This window comes from Enhydra lutris, unplaced genomic scaffold (genome assembly GCF_002288905.1).
Source record: "Enhydra lutris kenyoni isolate GAN:26980312 unplaced genomic scaffold, ASM228890v2 scaffoldscaffold13, whole genome shotgun sequence".
Lineage (NCBI taxonomy): Eukaryota > Metazoa > Chordata > Mammalia > Carnivora > Mustelidae > Enhydra > Enhydra lutris.
Window position 1 is genome coordinate 26,527,814 of NW_019154097.1, and position 7,845 is coordinate 26,535,658.

A 7,845-nucleotide genomic window follows, 5' to 3' on the forward strand; every position below is an offset into this window, starting at 1 on the left:
AACTTTGATAGATATGATACAAATAACATGATTGTAAAATATAGAATTGATAGACAGATAGACAGACAGGATTCAAGCCCAAAGCAAGAGCACTGGCTATTTAGAACATCTATGCCATCTATGCTTGCAGAGGGGATTACAGATAACTTTCAAGCCACTCTGTCTCCTTTGCTTTATGGTGGGATATTCATGACGATCCCCAAGGGAGTGGAGCATATGCCACATGCCAGGCACAGCCCTGGGTTTCACATGAGCTATCATGACTCCATTTCACCCATGAGGAAACAGTAAACTTGGCAGAGGTGAGCCACAAACCCAGGTAGTCTGGCTCCAGAGCCTTTAACCCCCACGCCCTTTGTCCCCTATGAACATTGTTACTGGGTCTGTCACAGGGGCTTGTGCCATTTAAGACACTCTAAATACCTCATACAATATTTCATCTTATGATAATACTTTATAGATGAATAGTGCTTTGTAGTTTACCCGGGGGACCCTCACATCTCTCACTCCATCCTCAAGGCTGCTATACAAGAAGAGCAAGGTGGCATTATGATTCTCCCATGTTGCAGTGATGAATCTGAGGTTGAGGTGAAGTGATGTGCCCTCAGCCACATAACTAAGATAAGCTAGATAGCAGCCTCAGGGAGCAGGGAGTCACGACAGCTGGAGAAGACCTTCCAAGTCAGGTCGTCCAACTCCTCATCTGGGGAAACTTGTCCCTTGAGAGCAGGTAAGGCTTGCTCAAGGTCATCAAGAAAAGATTTGTTCAAGGTCAAGCAATCAATCAGCAGATGAGCCATGCCGTGATCAAGCCTTCTGCCTCCTTGCCCAGAGATTTATGTCACATTGTTTTTGTCAGATCTCCAGCAGTCCTTGAGTTTCTTTATTGCCAGAACTTGTTTTAAAACCCTTGTGGTAAGAATGTTCTGTGCTATGTGACATTCTCATGAATGTCAGAGGGAGTCTCTGCCTGGGTGGGGGGAACATCGATGCGACTTTTCAGCCCAGAGAGCCTGGATTCCGCCAACAGAATTCTACAGCTATTTCAAGATAACCCTCAGTCTTTTGCTGCCCTCAGAAGAAACACTCGAGTCTGATCTCTGTCTTTGGTCTGTCCTGCTCCCTGATCTTTGGGCCTGGAGGAGGGCAGTAGTTCCAACAAGGTTAGCTAGGACCCCTCAGCTCTGTGTCTTACAGCAGCTTCTTCCAAGATTACAATTCAAAGTCCCATAGGCCTCCCGCCACGGAGGAGAAGAGACATCTGGGGCCAGATGTGGAGGCAGCCTAGCTTGTGCGGAAGCCACCCTGGGTAGGAGGCTGTGAGTTCAAGAGCTCCCAGATGTGGCTCTCACCTGTGAGGCTTGGACAGGCCCAGGGTAGGTGGGGGTGGTTAGAAGAGAAGATGAGAGGGGGTCCAGAGCGGTGGGGAAGGAGGAGCTTATGGGACTTAGCCGGAGGCACCCCTCTGGCCTGGCCCTTCTAGGGTAGTTAATTTTATGCACCCATTTGGCTGGGCCCGAGCTCGCAGGTGTTTGATCCAACACTGATTTAGGTGTGGCTGCGAAGGTATGCGGTCAATGTGGTTACCATCTGCAGTAAGTGGATTTGAGTGAACATTACCCCTGGTAGCGTGGGTGGGCCTTATCTGATCAGTTAGAGCCCTTAAGAGCAAAACCTGGGGTTTCCTGGGGAAGAAGAAACGCTTCTTTAGGACTGTGGCACCAACTTCTGCCTGTTGCCAGCCCTCCAACCTGGCCTGTGGACTTTAGACTTGGCAGTCCCACAACCCTGAGAAAATCTCTCTAAATGAATGAATGAACGAACGAATGAATGACATTATATACATATATATATACATATATATATATATATATGACTACAGATTACTGATCAGCCCCTGACGATATGTAGGTCTCTCCCCAATTCCTTACCCCTTGGCACTCTGTCCATCTGTCTGTATCCCCCAGCCCATCCCTCCTTCTGCAGACCATACCCCCAGGGTTTACTTCAGCCTGCTTCTCCACACTCGTGACTGAGATGGGGCCAGAAGGACCCAGACAAGAATGGGGTTCTAGAAGATCAAGCTTGGTGGTCCCTGGAAGAGGGAGAGGCCTGGAACCGTGTGGTGAGACCGAACAGGGGACTATTTCTGGCTGATCGGGACACAGGCAGGAGCCTGGATAACCGGGTCTGTCAGCTAGGATATGTCTTTGGTATTGGCAACAGAGGCTGTGTCAATATTTTCAGAGCACCTCCGTTTCAAAAATGGTTTTCCTGGTAAGGATCTCCTGGGTCAGTGCTCATGAAAGGTGGCTATTTCCAGCTAGCTCAGTGAATGGGAGGAGGACCTGTGACCTCGTATCAGTCGGGATTCTTGGTTACAGGTCACCAGGACTGTCTCTGGCCATCTTCAGTGAGGAGGGACTTGTGGGAAGACAGTGAGGGCTCACAGAACCAACAAGAGGCTGGAGAACAGGCTTGAACAAAGGGCAGAGCCAAGGGAGCCATGGGAATCCCAGCCAATGGAATCCTGCAGGTATAGTATGACCCAGGAGCTTCTACTGAGAGTGAATTTTGCAAGGGTCCCCTCACCACTCACTCAAGAGTCAGCTTAAGGAACAAGGATCTGACCGGCTGATGCTGTATTTCACACATGCTTATCCAGGCAGGAGAAGATGCTGGCAAAGAATTTGGCTTCATTATGCTTTCATAGTAATGGTGGACATGGGGAATGAGGGCTAGGTTTTTTGTTTTTTTTTTTTTCCTTCTTTACAATGGAGAATTACCCCCCCCCACCCCAAAGGGAACCCGGGTTCTAGGTGGGGGTGGACACTGGACAGATTACAAGTAACAGCTAAACCTTTGGAGCTATTTTCTTACTTAAGCCAGTAACGGTTAGATGGTGTTGCTTGAAAATCAACAAGGTAGAGTTGGTAGAACTTAGATGTGAACTTGGATGACCGAAGAGCACATTATACCACTGATCAGCATCACGATGCTGGGCAAGTTATCTAACCTCCAAGAGGGTCGATTTCCTCCTCCGAAAAGTGGAGAGAATAACAGCAGGAACAGCTCACAAAGTTGCATGTGTAAACATTTTGTAAAATATTTTGAGTCCTAGAGGGCTGTGGGGATGGAGCAATCATGCCTGAGGCATCTTTTCATCTTGGTGCCCAGTTCACAGCTTGGCACCTAGTAAATGCCCAGTAAGTGTTTGTTGAGTGAATGGATAAACAAGCCATCAAGTGATTTTATCCACATCCTAACCTGACCAGCAGCTTTGCAGAAAAAAAAAAAAAAAAGCAGATGTAATTGGACTCTGATGTGGGTTTCATGAGCTGAGGCTTCGCAAATGAGAATATATATATCTATATATATCTATATATCTATATAGATATATGTAGGTGTATATATATGGAAATATGCATATGTATATTAAATACACACACATATATTTTAAATAATCCCTTTGACATTTTCATTTTAATATGTGAAACGTGGCTACTTGATTCAGGGAGAGTTTATGGGAAGAAAGCTTCTAACTGGCTGGGGGCAGCCCATAAAAACATACTGAAAACTGACCAGTTAGAAATGAGGGGCTGTTATGGGGAAAGAGATCAGTGACACCATAAACCCTGTGAGGCCCACAGCATTTCAATAATTAGCTCTCTGGGCAAGAGGATGCATTCTTCATTCCTTCCTGGTTCCCAGTCAAAGGATGGGGCCCAGAATCTCTTAAAGAGAAACCACAATTTTCAAATAACAGACGAACACATCTTTAACACAGGCAGGCTGTGTGATTCAAAGAGTTTCCAAGGGTGTGGGGGAGGGAAGGGTTTTCAAGAGCTTTAACTGCAGTGGCTGTCATCAAAATGCCCCCACCTCTCCCTCCCTGCGAACTTTCCAAATTCTATCCCCCCCCCACCGCAACTCAAGTTTGACCTCCTCCAGGAAGCCCTCCTTGGTAACTCAAGCTCATCATGGTTTTTTTTCTGGCTCTATGACTCCTTGCCTTAAAACCCTCCAGAGGTGCCTCTTAGCTTCAGGGTCAAGTTCAATGGCCTTGTGAGTTGGCCTTCCACGCAACACCCCCCCCCCCCCCCCCGCCTCTGTGGACTCTTACCCTCCCCACCCCCAACCTTGATCCTGCTGTCCTGCTGTCCCAGACAACCTTCAGCTCCACCTCTGCCCCCCTCCATTCGGGCCTCAGAGTCTTGGACTGTACTCTTGCTTTGGCTGGGATTTTCCTTCCCCTTCTTTATGCGGCTGGATGGTATTTACTCCCCAGACTTAGCCCAGGCCTCTCCTGCAGAGGATGGGGGACATGGTTTGAGCCTCCCAGGCTGGGTTAGGTGCTCCCATGTGGCTTCCCCCAGAGCACTCACCGCACTTGCTGTGACTCCCTTTCCAGGAGCTTTGCTCACCTCTGTGTCGATACTGTCCATACTGATCTGGCTCAGAGAAGGTGCTCAGTTTTGTGTCCTGCTCCTCCCTCCTTGGAGCCTGCTGGGATCACCTCTGGAGCTTTAAAATGCAGACACCTGTGTTCTCATTCTCACGGATTCTAACTGGTCTGGCTTGGGGGATGGCCTAGGCATGCGATTGGTGCGCACGGGTTGAAAATGTCCCCAGATGGTTCTAATGTGCAGCCAAGGTGGAACGGCTCTGTGATTTATAGCACTTGACTCGGGATTTCCCCAGCAACTCAGAGGAGTTGCACTCTGGGCACCTCTGGCCGGGATAACCTTGAACTCCCAGCCCCACCATGTTTGCCGCAAGTTGTGTTGAAAGAAGCACTATTCCTCCTCTTACCTGGATCAGTGGAGCTGAGCTGCTCTGCGCCCCCCCCGCGCCCCCCCCCCCCCGCCTGCCAGGCTGATGAGGAGGGAGCACCTGCTTCACAGTACCTGGGAGAAAGATGACTGTCTGAGCCCCACCCCAAATCCAAGGAGCCCATCGAGGACCTGCAGTGGGAAGAAGTTACCAGGGATCCTGAGGCCACACCTGTGTGCCACCGCTCCACGGCTCAGGGCTGTAAGCTTCCCAGGGCTTGCAAAGCCAGGCAAGGAAGTGAAAAACATATAGGGCCTTGAGGGAACCATGCGGGGGTGGGGGTGGGGGGATTGGGAAACTACTCAGCCCCAGCCAGTTCTTGTCCTTTGGAAATGTGGGCCCCATGTTGTCAAATCCACACCCCCCCTTTCTTAATAAAAAAAATATGGATTTTTCTGTGAACTCTTAACTATTTAAACTTGACAACTAATTCAATACAACTTTTTAAAGTTTTTATTTAAATTCGAGTCAGTTAACATACATATTAGTTTCAGGTGCACACTACGTGATTCCACACTTCCATACAACACCCGGTGCTCACATAAGTACCCCTAATCCCCATCACCTGTCCCCTCCCCTCTCGTAATCATCAGTTCGTTCTTTATAGTTAAGAGTCTACTTCTTGGTTTCTCTCTCTTTTTCTCCCTTTGCTTGTTTATTTGTTTTCTAAATTCTATCTAGGAGTGAAACCATATGGCATTTGTCTTTCTCTGGGTGATTTGTTTCGCTTAGCATAATATTCTCCAGCTCCATCCCTGTCATTGCAAAAGGCAGGATTTCATTCCTTTTGACGGCTGAGTAATCTTCCATTGTGTATCCGTAGCCCTGCTTCTTTTTCGTTCATCAGGGGACACTTGGGCTGTTTCCATAATTTGGCTCTTGTGGATAATCCTGCTCTAAACATTGGGATGCTGTGTGTCCCTTTGTAATTCAATCAATTTAAATACACCTTCTCAGGCCAAACAAAGCTCCCCCTGAGGCCTGCATTCAGCTAGTGGACTGACAGTTTGCCCTAAATGTTTCCTATAAACTCTGTGTACAGATTAAGCCGGGGAGGCATGCTTGCCTTGTGTTGTCACCCTCTCCCCTCTGCACAGCAGTTGTGGGACTTGGGCCAGCATTGAGAAGCATCCAGGAAAGAGACTCTGAGACCAGCACCGAAGCACACAGTTGGGGACAGTGTTCCTTACATTCGATGGCACGCCCTCACTTCTCGCCAGCTCAGCAGAAGAAGGCCTCTCTGGCCCTGGGGCCTAAGAGAGTCACATTTCTCCTCTGCAACGGGTTCATGAACCCTGAACTACTTGGGCTCGGGTTTTGGTGGCTGAGAAAGCTCAGGGGACGATCTGGGGCCTGTCTCTGTAACATGGCCTTGAGGTCCTGCCCTTTGGGTGCCTGCTTCACTCCTGGGTTCTTCTGACCATCTCAGCTTTGGTTTTCTAGTTGTCACTCGTCACGTGACCACACCTGCACTGTTTAGTTTCTGTTTTCTGGAATAAGGCATGCTATAATTACGTAAGCCCATATGAAGTAGTAAGTGCTCAGAAAAAAAAAAAAAAGACTTGTTAAATAAGTGACTACTTGAATGATTCATCTTGAGTCGCACCCAGAGCCCTGCCCAGAGCAGGTGTTCAGGAAATGAGAGCAGGATGATGGGGTGGAAAGCGACAGTTTAGAGAGGGGGAGACAATAGGCCTGTCATTTCCTAGCCCCCAGGACCTTCATCGAATTATTTAACCTCTCTTAGCTTCCATTTCAGCACCTGTAAAATGGGGATAATCTCAGCACTCAGCTCACCAGAACTGTTGGAGGACTGAATGAGATCCTGCATGTAAAGAGCCTGGTACACAACAGGTGCTTAAGAAATGCCCTTGTCTATGACGTCACTATTTAAGAGCTTAATTAAGAAGGTGCAGCGTGAGTGAGAACACTCTCGCTCTGCTCAAGCTGGCTTGAGTCTGATGAAGAAGTCACATGTACCTGCTGGGGAATAAAATGGAAATGAGTTCTGGGAAGCCCTGCATTTCCTCAGCTCTGTGTCCCAGGTCTCTGCTTACCTGGTCCAGGGAGCCCTGGTTCCAGTGCCGACAGCAGGTGGCTTCCTGTCCCAGTCTAGAGCCTGCTGCTTCCCCAACACTCTCTTTCCAGCATGCTCTGCTGCTGAAGACTCTGTCCTGCTCCTTTCATCACTCAGCTACGCAGCCCTAGTCCTGAACACCCCCCTTTCTGGAAGCTTCTCACTGTTTCCCCCAAGCTTTCCAGCTCCGTCCCTGCCTCCCAACTGGTCGGCCCGTCTCCTGGTGATCACGTAGGAGCAAATTCACCATGAACCATCATTTGCTCTCATCGCTTGGTGGCCGCACCCCCACTGTAGGAGGTTTGTGTCCTGTGGTGTTCAGGGCGAGCGCTTATAAAGGATTGAAGGTAGCACCTGGGGGACATTCCTCTGAGGTTGGGACATCAGGTGGACAGTCAGGAGTGTAACCCTGTACTATCGTTAAGAGTAAAGCAATTCTTCATAGATCCTTGCCTATGAGGAATGTAAAGTCTGCCTAGATGCTGAAAATTGATCTAGAGGGGGGCACTCTCGTTGGCATGTAGGGCAGAGGTTCCTGGAGTGTGGTCCGCTACAGAATGCATCACCATCAGCTGGAATGTGGGATAAATGCAAATTATCCAACCGCACCCCAGAACTACTGAATCACAAAATCTGGGTGTGGGCCCAGTGCCCTGTTCTGAGAAGCCCTTGGGGTGATCTGGAGGCACAGTTTGTAGACCAGTGGGGTAGCAGGAAGGGCAAAGCCTGGGTTCTAGCTCTGAGCCTATCACCTCACCTGTGAAGAGGGCTGGTGCCTTCTCCTGTGGGCGTCTGCAGGGAAATGGGAGGAGTGTGGGAATCGTGCCTGACACAGCGCTGGTGCTGAGCGGCCCCCTCCACTTGTACCTGCTGCTGTTCTGGGATGGCTGGGAACCAGCCACAGACCCTAAGGCTAGGGCTCCAACTGGAAACCG